This window comes from Heterocephalus glaber, unplaced genomic scaffold (genome assembly GCF_053883595.1).
Source record: "Heterocephalus glaber isolate CG9 unplaced genomic scaffold, H.glaber_assembly_v1.0 deba00001606, whole genome shotgun sequence".
Taxonomy (NCBI): Eukaryota; Metazoa; Chordata; class Mammalia; order Rodentia; family Bathyergidae; genus Heterocephalus; species Heterocephalus glaber.
The window spans coordinates 22,842,986-22,867,610 of NW_028258377.1; the positions used below are offsets into that span (position 1 = coordinate 22,842,986).

A 24,625-nucleotide genomic window follows, 5' to 3' on the forward strand; every position below is an offset into this window, starting at 1 on the left:
GTCATCAGTAGAGTTGGTGAATAAAACGTTTCATGTCCTCACAGTGGAAGAAGGGTCACTAATGGGAATAAGCAAGTTATAACCTCACAGAAAAATATAGAGCACTTCTCATGAATGTAATGCTAAATGAAAAAAAGCCAGGAAAAATGTTAATATTGTTGATTTTACAGATAAAAAGCTGACAAAATTTTATGATGCCAGAAGTCAGCACGGCTACTCATTTTGAAAAGAGATGGTGACTGGAAGGAGACAGGCACAATGATGTGTTTCTGGCAGTGTCTCATAACCTATGAGGGTCAAGTGAGTGTGCTCAGTTTGACAAAGTCAATCCCGTCCCTTTAAGATTTTTATATAATGTACTTTTCTCCATTTATAGTATATGTTACAAAAAAGGTTTTAGAAATGGTACTTAGTAGCTGAGTATTGCATGCCTTTAATCCCAGTACTCTGGTAGGCTAACACAGAACTGTAAATCAGAGCCCAGCTTGAGCAACTTGGCAAGACCCCTATCCCAAAAATAATGTTTTTTAAGGGCCAGTGTTGTAGCTCAGTATGAAGGCCCAGGGCTCAATCTTTAATACTAAAATGCAACAAAACAAAGAAGAAGAATGAAAAGAAAAGAAAAAAAGATACTCAGTGAAGATCATAAGAAATTATTACAGATATAAAATGAATTGTTGCTGAGCAAAACCAAATCAGCCCTTAGATAGGTCTAATATGCTGGTGGGAAACATTACAGATACTAAGACAAAACCAAATTGGCCTCTCCTAGGGTTAATTTTATCATTGGTTTTAAGTGATGCTTCAAAAATACATTATTTTGATTCTATGGTCACCCGAATGCTTTCAAGAATTTAGGCTTACACAGACTGCCTCAAAAACATCTACTGGTTGTTTTCTTTGGGGCACACAATCACCCAAGGTCTTGTGTAGGCTTTCCATGGAAACTCACAAGTGGTCATGGACAGGAACAATGCTCTTCTTTATCCCCTGGAAATAATGGCTTCCAGCCAACTCTAGAGAAGAATGGAGCTGCCTTGGATCCGACTCCCTGCTGTGCATTAGAATTTCAGTTACAGCTGCTACCTTGTTATAACACCCACATTTCTTTACTTCCAAGGCCAGCTTCTCAGAAAAAAAACAAACAAACCTGTATTCATTGTCTAATTACCAATTTCACAAGGCTTGAAAACAGACTATGGCTAAAACACGTGTATGACTCAAAATATTATTGTAAGATTAAGATCTGGAACAAAAAAAGTTGTAATCAGCGTTAACAGGCCCATATAACAGAAAAATAATGAGATGAATTTAGCCTTTTTCTCTTAAACCTTAACTTCTTAATGGGCATATTTAGTATTAGAAATATGAAATGATTTAGATAAATGGAGAGGGAAAAATATCTCACATGGAACAAGGTGGGCCAAGAACTAGTTTCAGAACACTGGCAGCCAGCCGAGCACACCTCCACAAGGGGACATGCAACTTTAATCTTTATTATGGAGTGATCATAAGTGGACTGATTCTGAGCACCATCTGCTCTCAGTGAAGCACTGGAGTTACAGACTCCTCACTCTGATGTGCCCTTCACCTCTGCTCTCCAATTTCACCTGCAGTCCCAGTTTGAAAGGTTGAGTTTTATTAAATGGAAAAATTTATTATAATTAATATTCTTTACAAGAGTCATTTATTTTTAACGAACAGCAGAATGAGCCTCGGAAGTTCTAAATATTATTATCCATCAGAGGTTTCCAACCAGGAGCAGGGTGAACTTTCAGTTGGGTGCCCAGATTCATCTTTGATTGTCAGACACTACATCTACTCTTGAGCCACCTGGGTTGTAACGCAAGTATCTGATTTAGAATAAAGATAAAGAGAGGAAGACAGGCGTGTTGCCTATAGGACAAAATTATTAAAAGGTTGTACATTCTGGATTGTAATATTATAATATTATAAATTAAAGAATGTATCTCCAATTTCATTTATTTTATTGTTCCCCATTGAGGCATAACACCTTGTTACTTAGTGTGTAGGTGAACATCTAATAAAACTGTGATGTTGTACAGCATAAGACAAATCTGACACTAAGTGTATTTGACTGCTTTGCAATAAAGGGGCTTATAGTAGACTGAGTACTATCTTACCATGTTATTTACCTGAGTCTTAACCTTTGGTAACTGTGAGTGTGACCTCATCTGAAATAGTGTCAGTATAGATATAACTAAGGATCTTAATTAAGATGGGAACACTGTGGAATTAAGATGACCTTATATACAGTGGTTTATGAAACAAAAAAGGAGACTTTTAGATGAGAGACATAATGAGGAAAGCTATTTGAAGAGAAAGGTAGAGCTTAGAGTGACTTATCTATTAGTGAAGAAATATCAAAGATTTATGGAAGTAATCAGAAGCTAGCAAAGAGACACGGAATGGATTCTTCTTCAGAACTTTCAGGAAAAACTCAAGGGCCACCAGCATGAATTTGGACTTCTGATCTCCAGAACTATGAGAGACTACAGTAGTCTCCTTTTCTGTAGTTTCACTTTCCACAGTTTCAGTCTACTCGTACCTGAAAACACTATATAGAAGAATCCAGAAATAAACAATTTATAAGTTTTGAATTGTGTGCCATTCTGAGTAGCATGATGAAATGTCATATCATCCCACACCATTCCACCCAGGACATGAATCACCTCTTTTCCAGTGTATTAACAGTGCATACACTACTCCCCCATTAGTCACTTAATAGCCCTCTCAGAGTGCAGATATCAAAATGCTTGTGTTCAAGTAACCCACATTGTATTTAGTAATGTTTCCAGAGGGCAATAGTAGGGGTGCTGGAAATTCCAAAATGCCAAAGAAAAGCTGTACAGTAAATCCTATAAATGGTGAGGGTGCTACAATTTATACAAAGAAATAATCTTCTATCCATGCCATCATAAAAAGGGAAAATGAAATTTGTGGTACTTTTGCTATTATGTTTCAATTTATAAAACTTATTGCCACAATATGTAAGTGCTTAATAGCTAAGATGATGGTCAAGTTATTAAATTTAGGAAGACAAAAACAGAGAACATGTTAGACAGCACTGAGTGTATATGGAAACTTCAGCATAGAAGTCCCTGAAATGAGGGACCTGACTCAACTTACTTGAAGTAAGGGATGATTGTGCACATTCAGGAGCAGGAATAAGTAGGATCCGACAGTATCTGCAGTTTCTGGCATCCACTGGGGTCTACAAACATAACACAAATAAAGAAAAACTACAATAAATTTCTCCTGTCGTAAGTCACCTAGTTTGTGCTAGTTTATTACAGCAGCTCTAGGAAACTAGTTCACGGATAATTACCGTCAATTTATATTTTCTGTGAGTCTAGGAAAAAGATTAAATACACTGGTAGTCCGAAGACACTCGTGGTTTAAGTACTTAAACCTAAATATTTTGCCTTCCTCAGTCCTATTGCACATTTCTTTTCTTTTTCTTTCTTTCTTTTTTTCCATTGGTCATTCACTTGTCTCTTCCTGTATTAAGATATGCTAGAGAGAATGCTTAGAAACCCAAAGAATTCTTTAGGGGAAACATTTCAGATCACATCATAAAAATAAAAGATTTCAAGAACTTCAAGGGAGTTTTTTTTTCTTTACCAGATTCTTCAGAGAATCACAGGACACAATGTGTCAAGATGACAGTATATTTCATACACCAAACAGTAGGATTATAAACGTCATCTTTTGGGTATGTTAGCACTGTTGCTTACCCTGATTATGGAAATATGAAACATTTGCCCCAAAGACAATGTGCATTTATACTTGAAATCAGCCTGCCATTGTATTTGCCTGAGTAGTGCTACCAGAGTGCCTGCTGACTCACACAAGGCAAGTGCCTACCACCCAAATAACATGTCACTATTTCCTGGACTTCCATTACAGTGGTCTCTCTGAAAGGGTAACTCTAAACTACTGATGAAACACATACTTATGGCACAGCATAACTCAATTATCCTGACAGCGTTTATTTTACATTTATCATTTGCTACTTAAAGATTTATTGTTCTGTCCCTTAAGAAAAATGGTGGAGCAAATAAAAAAAACAATTTATTCTTAATTTACAAAGGCAGTGACAACAACCTTAACCTCTGAAAATGAGATTACTAAGGATAATGCTCTAAAAATCTATTTGTCATCAAACAGAATTTTTAAGCAGTTATCTTTTAAGATTGAAACACTTGTCTTTTAAGACTATTCCTTCTCTTGTGAAGTTGCCCTTGTAAAAGATGAACAATGACAAAATATCGAAGTATTAGATTTGACAGAAGATATCTAGGGGAAACAGAACTTCAATGTTAAGAAATATTTTAAAGTTTTCTTTTCAGTAACTCTAATGGCATATGGATAAAGAAAAATGGCCAGAAAGTCTTTTACAATAATAACAGGTGCCTAGCAATTATAGACATAATTTGGATACAAGAAACACTTCAATATAATGAAATAAATTGCATTTTTAAAGAACACCATTTCTCAAAGGAATTAAATGCATTTAATAGATATTTGAGAGTCAATAAGTCATACAGGAAGTCACAAGACTAGATTACAACAAATACTTTGAATTTATTTTAAGTGTTAGGAGAAAAGTTAGGTTAATTTGCTGGGCTTTTTTTTTTCATTCCTTAACCTTTGAAATGCAGGTTGAGGGGAAATGATTTCTATATTAGCTACTTTGGGGCTGTGGTTTAAAAAATGACCACAAATTGGGTAGATTAAGAAACATTAGAAATTTATTTTCTCACAATTCTAGAGGATAGACATCCAAAATCAAGTTGCTAGCAGGTCTATGATCCCTCTGAAGGCTGTAGAAAGAGTCTTCTGTCTTGTATTTGTTTCTGGTGGATCATAGCAACCCTTGGAATTTTTTTGTTTGTTTTTTAGTACCGGGGATTGAACTTGGGTCCTTGCACTTGCAACGCAGGCAGTGGAACCATTGAGCTAAATCCCGGGCCTATTGCAACCCTTGGGATTGCTTGGTTTTGTAGATAGGCCCCTTCAAGTCTTGCTCCATTGGTGCATTTTCTGTGGCACTTGCTTCTCTGTGTCTATCTTTCTGTGTGTCCACTCCTCCTTATAAACACATTACTCATTGAATTTAAGAATTACTGTAATATAGTCTGACCTCATCTTAACTAATTATAGCTACAAAGACCCTGCTTTGAAAAATGTCCCATCTTGAAGTTCTAGGGGGCCATGAATTTGGGAGAACACTATTAAAACCACCACACTAAAATAACTAATTTTTTAAATTGTCCCTAATTAATGCAGGGTGAAAGGAACAACAGTGTCCTTGGATTCTTCATGAACCTTTATATAAAGATGGGGAACAAATAGATTATTTGATCTCAGAGTTTACCTGTAGGGCAAGAAGGACTACTGTTCTAATACCTCCTATGAGTTGACCCAGGTAGTTAGAAATTATGATGTTGTAAAGTCTCAAACTGATTCTACTCTTTCACAGTACCTTCAACTGTGGCACATATAGATAAAATCCTTGCCCTTAGAAATAGTGGGAGATGGATGAACATAATATATAAAAAATTATTTCAACAACATTCTGTTACTAACGAATAAGTGAAATTGTCTTTATAAATACAGTATCTCTTCCCATTAAAGAGAACCATATATAAACTATCTTTTCTTCCTCAGTGTCCATTATTATAATTTAGAATAACTGCTTATAACTGCATAAAAGATTAATACTCCCCAAAATATCTGGTAGTCCTCTTTCATTTAAGAAGTGTCACTGCTGTAGTTTAGGTCTTTAATGTCCTTCAAAGGCCAGTGTGCTAAATAGGCACAATTCCTGTACAGTGGTATTGGGATGTGATAGAAACTTGCAGAGGTGGGGCCTCCTGAGACACCTCTAGGTCATTGGGGATACGTAGCCAGAGGTAATTATGGGATCTTGCACCCCTCCCCCCTTTTCTCTCTTTCATTTCCTGGCTTGGGAAGAGATGAGTACTACTCACCATGGACTACCACCATGACATGCTACTTCCCCAGAGCCAAAGCAACAAGGCCCAAAACAAACTTGGACACTGCCAGCGAAAATAAACTCTTTTATCTTCATTAACTCAGATATTTTGTTGCAGTGATGGAAAGCTGAGGGATATAGTCACAAATTAAATATTTTTTCTTGGCAGTTTTTAATTTACGTCCTTTTGAATCTGCAGTCCAAATGTAGTGTGATTCCAAATATATTACATTATCTAATAGACACAGAATGATTTTTTTAGTTTTTATTAGTATATACTTGTGATACATAATCACATTTAACTTGGGGAACTGGTCCACATACATATTGCATCTTGATCATTTTTATTCCCTCTTTCTATCCTGCCCTCTTCTCTCTCCCTCCTTCCCCACATCCTCTTCCCATCTCCACAGTCTAGAAATACAATAATTTTAAAGAGCTAACATATTTACTGAATACTTTATATGATTGCCCCCCTTGATGAAAAGATCCCTATGAATTTGGGACCCCCCTTCTTTTGAGTTAGAGGTTAAAAAGACTACTTAAACTCCCCAAGGTCACAACCCTAGTGAGTGAATGACCTATGATACAAAACCAAAGAGTACGCGTTAGCGCCCCGGTACTCTGGGATTAGGCCACACTCCCTGTGATGCGCTTCAATCTCCCATCTGCATAAAGCTGCTTGGAACCCCAGGGGCTTCTCTCCTCTCCCCACTTGTATGTGATTCTCTGCCATGGGCTTCTTGTTAAGTCACCCAATCCTCAACCAATAGACCTCCTTCCTTTTTCTTTCAAAGCCAGTCATCCTGCGCCATCTGTTTTCCAGAATACCCGCTTTAGAATTTCTAAATCAACAATCTGTAAAGGGCTCCCCTTACCCCCAGGCTATTTCTTGGGCATCTAAATGAAAAATATAGAAGCATATTTCTTTCCTTTTGGTTTTTAAATTTTTTTTTTTTTTTTTTTTTGCTCTTCTCAAAATAAAAAGAGACTAATAACAAACATGGAAAAATTACAAGTTTCATGGAAACATTTTCCCCTTTTTTTATTTTTCTGCTCCAAAACCTTAACAAATATTTAAAGATGGTCAGAGTCTACATTCATGTGAACGAAGCTAAATGGTCTCAATTTGAAAGGAAAAAATAAATATATTTTGTTTGGTTTGGTTTGGTTTGGTTTTGCTTGTTTTTCCTTTGTGGAGAGTCTGATAATTAAAATTTATGGAATGTTCAAAACGAGGTTGACCCTGTTTTAGGATCCTCAGAGCAAACTTTGGACTCCCTGCACCACCTGATTCACTTGAACCTAAGAGCAAAGGGCACAGTCTGCATGTTTCTTCTTGCTTCAGGGAAGCCACAAGTCACTTCTCCTCTGGTCAGACCTCAGGAACTGTCCACAGTTGAGTTAGCTGTGGCCTTAGGCTTGCTTTATTCCACCTTCCCTAAGTCCACCTTTGCAACTCTATTCTCCTGAGGTTCTACTAAATTACCAATATCCTGGCGTTTACTTTGTCCTGTTTAATAGTTTCTGTGGAGGAGAAAGAGCCCAGGGGAAGCTGGGAGCCTACAGAAAGATTAGCCCCTTGGAAAATGCGCTTAAAGAGAAATCCATCTTAGTGACAGCAGACAGTACTTATTTCTAGTATTTTATATCCTAAAAGGTGGTTAGGATAAAAGAGGTAACTGTATTTTAAATGATGCACAGACAAGTTTAACACAACTTTTAAATTATGTATTTTTATAATATATAGCACAAAAGAGATAAAAATAGAACTAGTATGACATATCTGTGTGTATTTATTCTTAGAATGAGGAAAACTTAGAGGACGCATACTGTGAGTCATTTTAAAGGGGATAACAAAATACTAAATAATCACAAAAGTAGAGCATACCAACTGCAAAATATGGGATGCTACTACGTAAAGGACAGGAGCTGAAGAGTCTTGTCTTAAAAGAACAAGGAATATTAAAAGTAGGAAACAAATACACCTTTAGATTTTTGAGTGAGGTAAGTCACCAGCTGGGTGAGGTTGAACAAAATTACATTAATTCCTGCTGTCTTCCTCAGTTTCTAACCCCCTACCCAATAGAAGCTTTTCTAAAAGTACACTTATAAAGATTAAAAAGCATGACTTTCTGATAAGGTCTATCAGATTAATATATTTTCATTCTCATTCTATCACCCTACACCCACCTGCAGAAATAATCAACATAGTAAGTGATGATGATGGGCGGCCTTAGCTTTACAATGCTTTACCTTTCTTCCCACTCCTGTCTCTCCTTTTTGTCTCCTGCAGATGATTTCTATCGGGCCTTGAAAACAGATGGTTTTCAAATTCATATTATGAAGAAAAAAGGCCCTACACAAACTCTTTAAAAACCTCTTCTAAGATGTTTTGTTTCTTTGGAAGACAGGAAATGACTACTCCTCTTATTTTCTCACAACTGTTTAGAAACTGGGGCACAAAAGGTTAACTTCTTAAAGAAATGAAAAACATGCTGCCTTTTCCAGAAAAAAAAATCTGTCAGTGGGAATAAAGCAATGTTCCAGTAATACTGAGTAGTTATTTAGCAATTTTTCAATACTCATCAGTGATAAATTTTTTATTAGGGATTTAACTCAGAGGTTCTAAAATTTAAATACCTTTGTGCTAAATGTATAAGTAAAAAATTGATTTTTATGGGAATATAGAATTATTTGGCTTAAAATATGAAATCATTGATTAAAGTAGCAATGGAAAATTTGTGTATAATTTTCAATGATTCTTTGCATGAAATATGTGAGTTTCTTGTCATTTTTATTTTTATATTTAATCAAAGATTTGTGAAACATTTTTAAAAGAAGACAGAGTTAGCAAGGTTTTCTGTTTCTAACAAAATATGGTAAATAATTATATACAGAATTATCTGCATACTGTAGGTTTTAAACCACTGACATTAGTACAAAATCAATCTTATGATTCCAATCTTTTAAATGTTTTCAATGTATATTTTTGAGAGAATATTTATGTAGTGGAAATGCAAAGAAAAAAGTTGAAGCCACTGTAAATACTCAAGTGATTGTCACTAATGTAGATCAGAATTTTCTGCTGGAAGAGATAACCTACTCATTCTGGGACTTTGACTTGAAAAACCTTTGGAGATACTGCATGGCAGGTGATATCTCTAAGTCAAATGCAAATTGTCTTGGCCTAGAAAAGACCACAACTCTATCATTTCCAAGAAGAATGCATCACAATATTTCTATAAACTATCCAAGTTGATTTATTTTCTTATAAATTTAACCCTTAGAGATGAAACTGAAAATCCGTCTTTCTTAAGAAAGCAGATGTTTCTTCAGAACCAAACAAAAGATTGGCAAACATATCACATAACAAAAAGAAGTGTAGCAAGCAGGTACTACATTCCAGGTAACTGTAGGATTAACAGCATAACCTGAATTCTGAATCTCCACAGTCCTCAAAAACCATAACAAGAAACAGTAAAAGTAAAGGAAATCATCTGTTATGGTTTGTGTCTAGACAATCCCTCAAAGTCTCATGAACTCACAGGTGGGACTTCGGGGAAATGACTGGATCGTAATGCCAGGATGCTCAGGAGTGGATCAGTACACTGATGTGTTTATAGCTAAATGTGACTTAGGAGGTGAAGCCTGGTTGGATGAAGTGGTCACTGTGGGTGTGGTCTAGAAGGGTCTATCTCCCATCATCCTCCCTTGATCCTTCTTTCTGCTTCCTGCTACCCTGCCATGAGCTGTTTCTACCTTGCCATACCTTTCTGCCATAATGCCCTGCCTTGGATCCAGCCAATTAAGGACTGAAACCATTACAAACTGTGAATCAAAATAAATCTCTCCTCCTTTAATTTGCAGTTGTCTGGTATTGTGTCTCAGCAATGAGAAAGAAACTAGGACATCACCCATAAATGGTGAACACAGCAAACCAACTTCAATTTGCATAAAAGTGCAAAATCCTAAACCCAGTAGATATCTGGGCAAGTGAATATAAGGGAAAAACATACAGTTATTCCCCTATACTCCGGAAAAAGTAAATTTTCAAAGTCACTTAGAGAATTTATACATATTTCATTAATACTGCATCCATATTTATGCATGTAAATCTATATTTGTTAATTTATCCACAAATAACCATCTATGTATATGAACATGTAGATCAATAGATACCTCAGGGCAAAGTCAACATCTAACTTAAAGGAGCAGCAATGACTTATTTTCCACTAAAGACAAGAACATCAAAAATATGCCCAATATTTCTACTTTTATTTAATATTTTAATGGAGGAAATATCGACCTAATAAGACAAGAAAAACAATTAGAGGCATAAAATTGATAAGAAAATAATATTATCTCTGTATATAGATCATCAGAAAATGTATCCCAAAAAAACCTAAAACAATTGATTTTAAAATACTGTAGTCTGGGACAGGGATTTAGCTCAGTGGCACTGCGCCTGCCTTGCAAGAGCAAGGCCCTGAGTTTGATCTGCAGTACCAAAAAAAAAAAAAAAATACGATACCCTGCCAAGTGTGGTGGTGCATGCCAGTAGTCCCAGAACTCAAGAGGCTGAGGCAAGAAGACTGTGCAAGTTTGAGTCTACCCTGGGCTACATAGTGAGTTCAAGGCTAGCTTGGACTATACAAGGAGATCTTGTCTCAAAAAAAATACATATATATATATATATATATATAAAAATATGTAATATATATTATATATATTAAATATATATATACACTATGTAAAATAAGAATTCAATAACAGGATCTGTGATTAAAACATTAATAGGTCTCATATATCTTTAAATAATAACCAGTTAGACAACAGAGGAGAAAAATTCCATTTCAAGTAGCAAATTTAAAGCTTAAATAGCTGGAAACAAAGTTGAAAAAAGTAAGTAAAATATAAAACAATGCTTCAAATTTCCTAAAAGATCAAAAAATAGAACTGGACAAATGGAAAGCCAAATCATCCTCTAAAATAGGTTACATCTCATTGTTATAAAAATGACAATTGTCTCAAGTTAGTATACTGCAAAATAATCGCAATAAATAAATTTATTCTGTGAATTGAAAGAAGTTCATTATAGCACCTTTGCTTAAGAAATCCACCAAAAATTATTAGAAGGAAAATGTGAAAAGATGAGTAATGAGAGGCAAGATCAATCCATCAGAAATTGAAACATATTAGAAACCCTTTATAATAGGCTTTATTTTTCTCAAAAACTATGAGTAATGGCATATGAATAGTGAGATAGAAATACTGTAGAATAGAAAGTTTATAATAAACCCAGAAGTACCTCAAAAAACAGGATTTAAGACTTTAGTAGCATCTCAGGTTCTGAAGGAAGTCAACTTCTTAATAATATTAGGTCAACTGAACAGTCATTTACTAAAGGATAAAACTGGATCTAAATCCCATACTCTACATCAGAATAATTCCAAAATTAGGTTTTTTTAATACTGAAAAAATAGATGGAATAATTTAAATCTGAAGAATGGAAGCAAGTAGTTTATCATTCAAAATCCAAAACCAATGATAAGATACATACATTAAATTTTTTAAAAAATAAATTACAAACAAAAACTTGCCAGTTATATTACAAGCAAATAATGTATCTTCTTACTGCAGGCAAAGCTCCTAAAAGTTACAAAGAAAGTGAGAAAAACTCACAATAAAAGCTGAGCAAGAAAAATGAAGTCTGTTCCAGAAAAAAGCTTAGCAAACATACTTAAGTGTATAGAAAAAGCTGTGAGTCTCACTCATAGTAAAATACATATGAATGCAACTACCAAACAAAGTGCAATTTCTTACCTATTAAATTGACAGAACTCTAAAAGTTTTATAATATGCTTTGTTGGCAGTGCTATGCAGAGATAGGCTCTCAATAAAAGTGATGGAATAATTATGAAACAGCATAATTTCTCAAAAGGAGAATTTAAAAATATCAAACAAAATTGCACAAGTATTAAACCATGGACTCAGCATTCCTACTGTAAAGATCTTGTCTAGGAGAGAAAGAAAACAATTCAGGTATGAAATAGCAAGGCCAGTGGTTATTCACAGCAGAATTATTTGAAACAGCAAAATATTGGAAGCAATCCAAATGTTCAGCACCATGGTACAGATTTAATGAACAATTATACTTCCTCCAAAAGATTATATTATCCAGATATTAAAAAAAGGACACTAATATTTATGTACTGATAGAAAATGATCTCTAGGATACTGGAGAAGAAATGTTTAAAGAGGCTAGCATGTGAACACACATAAGCATATATTCGTGGAAGCTGCTTTTTCTCTGGTTTCAGAGCTGTTCTGGATGCTTTGGGTTGCCGGATGTATGATCTCTGGATAACTGAGGCATTTCTGTACATGGATTATCTGTTAATTCCACAACTGTTAGGACAGCGTTACCCTGACCTCTGATTAACCCTAATATAGTCTGAGCTACATACCAGTTACCTGCTGTCAACTACAGTCTGAAAATATTATATGGAAAATTCAGAAACAATTCATAAATCTTTAAATAGGAGGTGTTATTTTGATTGCTTGTGCCTGTGTCTGGGTAAGTAACAGTGAGGTGAAGCAAGGACCCACTCCCAGCACCCACAGAGGAGGAGACTTCTGGGCCACCATAACACTGCCCCCAGCACCAAGGAGCAGAGCTGCCCCCAGCACCAAGGAAGTGAGCCTTGCTGGTGCTAGCAGTTCACACAACCCCCACCCTAAAATGAGAAGACATATAAACAAGTCTCAAAACCAGACTTTCAGATCACCTAAGGGAACCCCAAAGAGCAATGAGATGGAACTATCTGATACTCAACCACCTGGACTCCCTGAACTGGCAATGAAAGAGGATCTGGAAAAAATAAAATAAGAAATAATTTCTCAGATAATAGCAGAGATTGTGCCCATAGTTCAAGACATGATTTAAAAATCTAGAGTAGACACAGATAAAAAAATAGAGGAGCTGAGGAGCATGAAGGAATCCCAACATAGGAAACAAATTGAATCCATACAACAGATGCAAACAGATTTCCAGGAGATTAAAAACTCCATTGAAAGTCTATGCATCACGAGCCAATGTGAGGACAGAATTTCAGATACAGAAGATAAGATTGCAATTAATGATGAGGAAAAGAAAAATTTCTTTAAAATAGTTAAGGACCATGAGAAATCAGTCCAGCAGCTGCTAGACGATACAAAGAATAACATAAGACTGATTGGAGTAAATGAAAAAAGAGGAGAGAGTGCAGATGACATTAAGAAAAACTGTTTATAGAAGAGTGATGGCTGAAAATTTCCCAATCAGAAGAAAAGAACTTGACATACAGATAAGTTAGGCATATTCAACTATCCTTGATCAAAAAAAAATCTACACATAGGCATATAATAGCTAAGATTCCAGAAAGCCAACAGAAGAACAAAATTCTACAAGCAGTTAGAGAAAAGAAACAAATCACATACAAAGGAAAGCCCATCAGAAGCACAGCAGACTTCTCAATGCAAACCCTCAAGGCAAGAAGAGCCTGGAGTGACATATTTCAAGCCCTAAAGGAAAACAGCCTCCAACCCAGATTGATGTACCCTGCAAAACTACCTTTCAAAATTGATGGAAAAATAAGATACTGTCATGACAAAGAGCACCTTAGGAACTTTGTGAATACCAAACCAGCACTCCAAAAAATTTTACACAATATCCTAGGAAAAGACAATGAGGATCACAACCCCAGGAAGCCCAGCAGGATGAATCCATCAGGCAAGACAAAAAATTAAAGCAAAGGAGGAGAATCCAACAAAAAGAAAAGTCATGATAAGGATAAGTCAATACATATCAGTTATAACCATCAATGTTAATGGTCTCAACTCACCAATTAAAATAAATAGACTGGCAGAATGGGTCAAGAAGTAAGATCCAACAATATGCTGCATACAAGAAACACACTTAATTCATAAAGAAACTCATAGACTGAAAGAAAGTTAAAGGGTGGAAAACAATACTTCATGTGACAGGAACCCCCCAAAAAGGAGGACTAGCTATCCTCTTTGCAGATCAAGTGGATTTCAAACAAACAATGATTAAGAGAGACAAAAAAGGACACTACATTCTTATAAAGGGAACAATCCAAGAGGAAGAGATGACAACCATAAACATATATGCACCAAACACTAGTGCACCCAACTATATAAAACAAATACTAATAGACATGAAAAATCAAATAAGAACTAATACAATAGTAGTGGGGGAACTCAATACCCCACTGTCACAAATAGATACATCAACTAGACAAAATATAAGCAACAAAATACTAGAACTCAATCAAACTTTTCAACAAATGAATTTAACAGATGTTTAGAGAGTGTTCCACCCCTCAAAATCAGAATACACATTCTTTCCAGCTGCACACAGGTCGTCCTCCAAAATAGACCATACTTAGGTCAATGCAAAGGAGGTGAAGTTATCCCCTGTATATTATCAGATCACAGAGTGAAGAAATTGGAGATCAGTAGGAAAAGAAACCACAAGAATTTCATAAACACATGGAAATTGAACACACTTCTGAATAACCAATGTGTCACAGAAGAAATTAAAGAAGAAATCAGACAGTTCTTACAATTAATGTACAATGACAATACAACATATCAGAATCTATGGAATACAATGAAAGCAGCCTTATGAGGGAAATTAATAGCAGTGAATACTCATATTAGGAAAACAGCAGGAGCCCAATTAAACAACCTGACGCTGAACCGCAAGCTTCTAGAAGAAGAAGAGCAGGACAAACCCAAAGCTCATACAAGGGAGAAAATTATAAAGATCAGAGTAAAAATCAATTCAATGGAGAGTAAGAGAACAATAGAAAAAAATCAATGAAGCCAAGAGTTGGTTCTTGGAAAGAATCAACAAAATTGACAAACCCTTAGCCAACCTTATCAGAAAAAGGAAAGAAAAAGCCCAATTCCATGCAATTAGGAATGAAAAGGATGAAATTTCAAAGGATCCAGGTAGAAACCCAGAGGATCATCAATACGTACTTCAAGAACCTATATGCCAATAAGATGGAAAACAGAAGAAATGGACAGATTCCTAGACACGTATGAATTACCAAAGTTGAACGAAGAAGACCTAAGAATTCTAAACAACCCAATATCAATCAATGAAATTGAAAATGTAATTAAAAACTTACCAACTAAGAAAAGCCTAGGTCCTGATGGCTTCACTGCTGAATTCCATAAGACATTTAGAGAGGAACTACTGTCAGTACTGTTTAGACTCTTCAATGAAATTGAAAGGGAAGCAATACTCCCGAATTCATTCCTGGAAGCAAGCATCACCTTGATCTCCAAAGCAGAGAAAGACCCAACTGAAAAAGAGAACTATGGGCCAATCTCACTAATGAACATAGATGCAAAAATCCTTAATAAGATACTGGCAAAGAGAATCCAGAAAATCATCAAGAAGATCACACACCCTGATCAAGTGGGATTCATCCCAAGGATGCAGGGATGATTCAACATACACAAATCAATCAATGTAATACACTATATTAATAGAACCAAGGACAAAAACCACATGATCATCTCAGTAGATGCAGAAAAAGCATGACAAAACCCAACATGCATTTATGATAAAAACCCTATAAAAATTGGAATAGACGATCTCTACCTCAGTCTGATAAATGCCATCTATGAAAAACCAACAGTCAGTATCATACTAAATGGTCAAAAACTGAAATCTTTCACAATAAAATGAGAAACAAGACAAGGATGTCCACTATCAGCACTCGTATTCAATACAATTTTGGAAACATTAGCCACGGCAATTAGACAAGAGAAAGAAATAAAAAAGAATAAAAATATGAAATGGAGAAGTCAAATTGTCATTATTTGCAGATGATATGATACTCTATATAGAAGACCCTAAGAGCTCCCCCAAAAGTCTTCTAGACTTAATAACCAAGTTCAGTAAATTAGGTGCACAAAAGGTCAACACTCAAAAATGAAGAGCTTTCCTCTACACGAACAACAGACTCACTGAGAGAGAAATAGGGCAAACAATTCCTTTCACAATAGCATCCAAAAAACTGAAATATCTAGGAATCAACCTAACCAAGGAAATCAAAGACCTCTTCTCTGAAAACTATGGCACCCTGCAAAGAGAGATTGAAGAGGATATCAGAAAATGGAAAGACATCCCTTGCTCCTGGGTAGGAAGAATCAACATAGTGAAAATGACCATACTTCCAAAACTGCTACATAGGTTCAATACATTCCCAATTGAAATCCCAGCAGCATACTTCACAGACCTGGAGAAAATAATCCAAAAATTCATTTGGAACAAGAAGAGACCTAGAATAGCAAAAGCAATTCTAGGCAACAGAGACATAGCAGGGGTATCACCACCCCTAACTTGAAAGTGTACTAGAAAGCGACTGTGATAAAAACAGCATGATGCTGGTAAAGAAACAGACCTGAGGACCAGTGGAACAGATTAGAAGATGCAGAAACAACACCAGACACACTCAGCCACCTCATCTTTGACAAAGGAGCCAAACACCCTCACTGGAGGAAAGATAGCCTCTTTAATAAATTGTGCTGGAAAAACTGAGTTTCAACTTGCCAAGGATTAAAACTAGACCCTTATCTCTCACCATGCACTAAACTAAAATTGAAATGGATTAAAGATCTAGATATTAAAGCAGAAACACTAAACTGGCTGGAAGATAGGTTAGGTAAAACTCTTGAAGGCATTGGTGTGGGAAAGGTTTTACGAACAAAACCTCACTTGCCCATGAACTAGCAACAAGTGGGATCTCTTCTTACTACAAAGCTTCTGCAAAGCAAGAGAAACCACCAACAGTGTGAAGAGACAACCCACAATGTGGGAAAAAATTTTCACCTGCTGTTCTTCAGATAAAAGGCTACTATCTAGCATAAAGAAATTTTAAAAAATCAGACCTCCCAAATTTAAAGACCCAATCCAAAAATGGGCATCTGAAATGAACAGACATTTTTCAGACAAAGAAGTAGAAATAGCAATTAAACATATGAAAAAATGTTCAACATCACTGGTCATTCGAGAGATGCAAATGAAAACAAGGCTGAGATTTCACCTCACCCCAGAAAGAATGGCTGTTATCATGACATCAACCAATAACAAATGCTGGCGGGGCTGTGGGGAAAGAGGAGCCCTGCTCCACTGCTGGTGGGAGTGTAGACTGGTGCAAGCACTGTGGAAAGCAGTATGGAGATACCTCAAAGAACTAGGACTGGAAGTCCCATTTGACCCTGCTATTCCACTGCTGGGGATCTTCCCCAAAGAATTAAAAGAATCATACCACAGTGATGTATCTGCACCCATGTTCATAGCAGCACAATTTGTAATAGGTAAAACTTGGAAAGAGCCCAACTGCCCATCAACTGGAGACTGGATAAAGAAAACGTGGGGTTTTTTTTAATAAAATGGAGTACTACTCAGCCATAAAAAATGAGAAATTAGAGACATTTATAGCTAAATGGATGCACATTGAGACGATATTCGTAAGTGAAATAAATAGGACACACGTGTAAATATCGAATAGTTTCTGTAGTGTGAGAAACTGAAAGTGTAAATAAGGACTAAAAGGTATAATAGATAATGTGAAATAGGAAGAAAAGGGGCAAAGGAGTAGGGGAGATAGGAGTGGTAGGGGAGGAAAGAAGGGAATGGAATTAATATGAGAAAATGAAAAAAATGGAAACAAAGTCTTTGTAAATAGGGAGGGATGGAGGGGTTGAAAGAGGGTAGGAGAATGGGGAAAAAATAAGAAGCAAGAGAGATTATGCAAAGGTGCAAATTTCCAATGACAAATGTTATTATATTGTACACTTAAAATGTACCAATAAAAATTTTTAAAAAGCATATATTTGCTTATTTTTATAAAATATAAACACTGAGAAGAGGAACAAGAAACAATCTAGGAAACAGAATAAAAACAAGATTTCTCTGAAGAGAATTTAAAATATTTAGCTTTTAATATATGAAAGTGGATTTATTTATTAAAATATAAACATATCTTGAGAAGTAATCCTAAAGTTAAAAACAGTGTGAAACAAACTAACAAAAATCTGTACAATATATTCTGGGGCAAAAAGAAATGTTATGAGTTTCACTTAGTGTCTTATCTTTTTAGTAGCACTGTTGATATACTTATGAAATGTAAAATAAATCAAGTAAGTGTATACAGTAATATTAGGAATCAAATATTTCAGTCTAAGAGAAAAAACCAAAACATAATGAATTTAAAGAAATCCTATTAAATTTTTATTAGAAATGTCATATGTAGTTATAAATATATATCTGTATTTCTATCTATCTACCTACCTATACCTAATCCACTTATGTGTCTATTTCTTTATCTATGTCTCTGCAGATTTGCTCACTGAAATTATCTAAAAGGAATAACTTCATAGCAATGAGCACACCTAGAGCTAATTTGTAGAGAATTTCTCACTAAGAGCAGTAAAATTAGAAAGATGGCTGATATGAGGTCTAAAGAAGAAAAATGAAAAAGAGAGCTTGGATTGTCATTTGTGATAGGCACACAAGCTAATGGGAACTTAAGGGCATAGGGCTGGTTAGGCAAATCTGAAACAATTTGAACATCAATGAAAAAATGAATAAATAAAAATATTTCAATCTTCAATAATCCTTTTTGCATGATTCCATTATATCATTTATTCAGTAAATTATATGTGAATACCAACTAGAAATATGTGTGGACATATACTGAAGAGCACATACAAACACCCATGCACATACACCCACACACATACAACTTTGCAGATTATCTGATGGCTCCCACCTTTACCCAGTGATCCAACCCAGTATCCCTAAAAGGGAGTGAGAACTTCACATTTTGCACTTTCTGATTTGATACATTTGAAGACATCATTATCTTGTTAACGTTTTTAAAGTGCTAAATTGAATATACAGTCTTTTCATTCTAATTTTCAGTGTATATATAATATAAATGATATACCGAAAATACAATGACCTGTGAAGAGACAATCAGGCAAATCGAGGGCACAGAACATTCTATAGGACAGTTTGTCAGATCTGTCTAAAGAATTACTGCCATAGGATTAAAAACAAGAAAAGTTTGATCATAGACTTAAAAAAAAGTAATTAACCAAAGCAATCAAATAAAACATGAATATTGACTCATTTTTAGAGAGAAAAATTAAAGATTTTAGGGTACACGCAAATAAAGAAATTAATTTATAGCCTTTACATTAGATCAAACAATCCTTCTTCTTTATCCACAGGAAATTATTTCCAGGACTCAGCCCACAGGAGATACCAAAATCTACAGATACTTAAGGGTCTCACATAAGATAATGTAGAATTTGAACATATTCTGTGTATATCTTCCCAAAACTTTAATCTCTAAGTTATTTATGATATTTAACACAATGAAAATAGTTGTTATACTCAACTGCTTAGGGAGTAATGACTAGAAAAGTTCTACACATGTTCAGAACAGATGAAACTTTTAAAAATATTTTCAATCCAACGTTGGTTGAATCTATGGATAATTCACTGATAGGAAGCACCAACTCTATCAGGTAGTGTTATTAGATTTCACTCTGTTCATATTATGGAGAAAATTATTTATTTCTTAGAAGACATAAGCTGAAATTTTTAGAGGCAAAGCCTTATGCTTTCTACAATCTGTTTTCAAATGATTCAGCAAAAATAATAAAATCAGTACAGACAAAGATAAAACAACATAGCAAAATATTATCTTTTTATGTACTAGATATGCATTTTTATTTTGCTACCTCTTCACGTTCCCAGTATGCTCTAAATCTTTCATCATAAAAGTTAGGATACAAGCATCCTGCAGAACTTGGTACCTTGCAACTAGACATGTAGAGCGTGTCCATTTACATGCTTAATACTGCAATGGCAAGCTTGATTTTAAACAGACATTAGAGGAAACACAACAGTGCCTTTTTAAATTTAATTTTGTTTTGTTAGGTCTTCCTTTTTGAGATTTTACTCTCTCTAACCCACTGAGAGAACATGAGAAATTCTTTCACATAATTATCATAGTTAAACTGCTAAGTCACGGAATAGCATGGACATTTTGAGCATATGGGGCCAGAGGGATGATGAGACCAAACATAGTCCTGGCCCCTAAAAGATCAACTTGTCTTTCAGTTTTGAATCGTCTGAAGCTGTTGGGTTTTGTGGTTTAGCTTAAGAGGGGGAAGGTGACGCATCAAATAGGGCTCAGTTTATACTCAAGACCCACAGAAAGCAGAAATACTCTACATCACAGATGTATCAGCTGCAACTGCCTTATGATACAATTATGATTAAATTGCCAGAAATAAATGGGCTTCCAGGAGAGGTGTGCTAACATCTCCCTCCTCTTCATGACAACAGTAGTGTGGGTGCTGGGGGAGAAACAGTCCCCTAACAACAAAATCAAACTAATTTCATACTGGGATGTTTTAATCTCAGAATTCATCTAACAGTAGTTTTTTAATCTTCTTACATATTTGACACCTTAGAAGTTTGAGAAATCTTTTTCTCTGTGTTTTAAAATTTTTTATTAATAAACCTTATGTTTTAATTTTAAGATCCTAGAAAAATTGAGTGGGAAATAGACAAAGTTTCCATATAATCACCGGCCCCAGACAGGTACTTATAATGTCCTACACCACAGCAGTTCATTGGCTACAATCAATGCACGTGCTGGGGGTTCCAGGACTTGATACTGCTAAATATGGCCCACAGGCAAGTGAGAAAACAGGAGAGGAAAGAAGACCACCCTCACACTTCTCCCTGAAGCAGGCCAGGAAGTCCCAGAACGAACTTCTCTGACCTTCTGCCTCCCTGCTCCCCTAAAACCCTCATGTGACTGTTACCCTTTCCTATACTTTGGAAGGAAAGAATGTCACTCAAGGCTGGCAAGAATCGGAACCGTCCCAGTCTATTATCATTAGTTCACACCCTTTTGTACTTCAATCCTACTTCTTCTATATGAATGTCCATAACACTGGGGTTATTTCTCAAGGCACCTGTGTCATGTAAAACTTACATAAATTTGCATTCTTTTCTCTGGTTTTGTTACAACACTTTCAGCCATGAGCTCTATGAGGGTGAGAAAAGGTATCACATTTCTTTTGTGCTGTATCCTCATGCACAACTGTTACTCAAAGTCCATAGTTTACAGCAAGGTTCACTTTGGGTTGTGTATGTAGCTGTGGTGTTGAAAGTATACACCACTGTACTTCATACGGAATAGTTTCATTGCCATCAAAATTGTCTTCTATTTGTCCCTCAGCCCTTTCTCACTAGCCCCTGGCAACTACCATTTTTTTCCTGTCTCCTTAGTTTTGTCTTTTCCAGAATGACATGTGCAAGAAATCATCCAGAATATAGTCTTTTCCAATAACTTCTTTTACTTAATAATATGCATTTAAGTTTGTTCATTCATATTTCTAAGTTGACATCTAAGATTTTTCATCATACTTTAATTTGTTTTAAAAGACACAACTCAAAGGTTATTGAGAATCCTGACATTTAAACATAAAACTCTTATATGAAAGATACTTTTCAAAATCTTATTCATGTCTTTTCTAAAAATTAATATCAAAACAAATTGTCCAAATCAATGGGTTTCACTGTGATATTTTCATACATGCACATATCATGCTTTGATCATAGTTTTCCTATATATAATTCTTTTAAATGTTCCAAGAAATATAAATTCCACAGCAATTTGACACAAACCTTCATTTATATATATGAATTCAATCCCCAGTACTCCCCCCAAAAACATTTATATATATGAAGTTATATATAAATAACTGAAATGTTATTTCCACTTGAAAATTACCTTGTATTTTAAAATAATTTTATCTTGTAATATTTTACTACTTTTTTCATACTTCTCCCCAAATAAGCATGTATTTAAATTAATTTAATTTTTTTCTAGGTTCAAAGGCCCTGAGGATTTATAAATTTGAAAGTATTTATTTATAATATTTATGATGTACACACATATGACTTTGAAAGTTACTGAGTACAGATAATAAAATTTTAATGAAAGTCTCCCTACAGAGATGGACTGTGAAATCATCATATTTGTTCTCAACATCAATTACGCATGTACTTTGCAAGGTCTTTTATCACCCAGAAAGTTTTTATTTTCCCTTGAAAAAATACAATTACATTTCGAATGTAGGATGGGTAAAATATTGAATTTTCTATTGCAATTTTTTTTTTTTTTTTTTTGGTGGTACTGGGGATCAAACTCAGGACCTTGCACTTGGGAGGCAAGCAGCGGAACCACTGAGCTAAATATCTGGCCCTCTTTTGCAAATTTAATGTAAGCAATTATGATACAGTAGGATTGCCAGAAGGATCTTGGGTGAGTCACAAGTTGAAATTTAAACTGTATAAGCTGATGGGCCTTTTGCAAAATTTTTATGTAGACTCAGGAAGGACTTCATACACCTAGAGTGAAGATAATTGGTCTAAACCATGTACAGGTAATTTAATCACAAGCATGCTCCTTCTCACCCCTTTTCTCCTCTTCATAATGCAGTTATTTACAATTAAAACATATTAAACTATCAAGAAAATTTTAGTATATACCCATGTATGACTAGGTCATGGGTTTTTCACAGAGTGACAAATGTTTCATAATTTCACTTTGCTATCACTTTGCTACCTGTGATGCATTATGGGTGGCCAGGGAAACATTGTTCTCTAAATAATACCCATGTTAACAAGAGGTACATGAATTGTATCTATTATATCCGGGATAGTTCTGAGATATATCATTTGATCAACATACATCTTAATCAGAATTTTGTAGGTGAGGATATAAAGCTTGGTTTAGCAAATAGTATTTGTTGTTCAAAGTTATACAAGTAGTAAAACATTGCACCAATCTGTTTCTATTCTCTGTTCGAGTTTTGGGGGCTTTAATATTTCCTCTATTACACTGATACTTTTTATCTTGATTGAATGAATCAGTTTTACAATATCGTGTTTTCCAAATTCCTCACCTCTAAAATACCTGACTTGAACGAGGTGATTTTAAGATCCCCTTCAAGCACTAAAGCTCTATAGTTCCACATCTTTTTAGTCTACAGCTTATTGGAGACATTTCACATGAAACAATTACTAGAACAACACAATCAATCTGCCCATCCTGTTCTTGCAGGCTGGTAAACACAGCTTCTCCAAACAAAGTCCAATTGTAATTTTATCCTGCCTCTTGCTTCTTCCCACTCCTTTTTCCTCCCAGCTGTTTCTTTATTCTTTCATGTTTTTGTACTATTTCTGCCCCTTTACTGGTCACTTATTTACAGCGTCAAGGAGACTTATCAACCAACCAATTATTTTGAAAGTCAGCTTTAATACTTGTTAACCTTTTTAGCCAAATACAGCTCATATTATTAAAGGAAAGCATTGCCTACTCATGGGAACTGTTTTCTTATGAAATGCTTTTAAAAGACAGAAAAGACCTCCAAAAAATTTCCTTCCCTATTCTGCCATGATAACTCAATATTTCCTATTGCATTTTTCCTTTTCCTTGAAAGCATTGCGGTTCTTGCAGGATTCTTCTAAAGGGCACACATGGTAAGCAAATGAAGGGAACAGGATGTGGAGGAAAAGCAGAGGGAACTATAATCACATATGAAGTTATTGAAATTATTTTACTTAAATAACCACTCTGTACCATCCTGGAGACCATCCTGCCCTGAGGGAACAGGGCAAGTACCAGGCAAATTTTCAGTGTTAAGATTGGAGAGGGCCTGATGAAATGAGGAGTGGAATCTCTTGGGAGGCAAGGAGCAGCCTGAAGGCATCGTGGTAAAATGACAAATGGAACTGGGAACTTTGCCTACTTAACAGTTTTGCCCAAGGCCAGCCTATCTATGGAGGTCATCTTCTCCAGCCCTGGACCTGCAGACTTGATTGCCTCAAAACCACAGAGGACAGCTGAGTGCCTATTCAAAACCAAAATATCTCCAGTGAAGGAGTTCCAATAACCTTGTGCCAGAAAAAAAATTTATCACAAACTGTTTATTCTCTACATTTTAGAAAAGTATAAATACTCAAAGCTCAGCAATAGTGATAACTCATTGCAAAGTATGCCACTGCCGCTCTCTGAGATGGCCAGGCACTGCACAAGCAATAAAAACACAATGCAACTTGCTTCTTAGTCAGTTAAGCTGTGAAGATCTGCCGCCAACCTTCCACAGAGATTTTTCAATGAAAGGGGAAACGCTTGCATATTCAACCCTGCAGTACACTAACAGCACCAAGATTTCTAATTACTGCACAAGACCTGTTCTTACTAAAATAACCCTCAGGCATCCACATCTGCAGTGGAAACCCACTGATAACTGGATTTCAGCTCTTTTAGAAGGACAAGCCCTTAGAAGAGGCACTGAGTGACAGATAAGAGTTTGGAGAAACACTGCACAGGCGGGCTGCCTTAGCCTATAAGGTCTCTGAATGTTCTAGAGGTGGCTATGTCAGAATAGCTAGGTGCTCAGTCAAAAAGAGTGCCTTAG

The 24,625-nt window shown here is 35.5% G+C and overlaps 1 long non-coding RNA gene across 5 annotated transcripts in view; it reads right to left on the bottom strand.

Annotated features, from left to right (window-relative positions):
- The window catches only part of LOC110344792 (uncharacterized), a 630,580-nt gene that overhangs the window by 291,652 nt on the left and 314,303 nt on the right, over positions 1-24,625 (bottom strand). For all 5 annotated transcript variants that reach the window (XR_015444644.1, XR_015444645.1, XR_002387605.2 and 2 more), the window contains exon 3: positions 3,151-3,235. This is a non-coding gene — a long non-coding RNA (uncharacterized LOC110344792). The remainder of the gene's footprint in view (positions 1-3,150; positions 3,236-24,625) is intronic.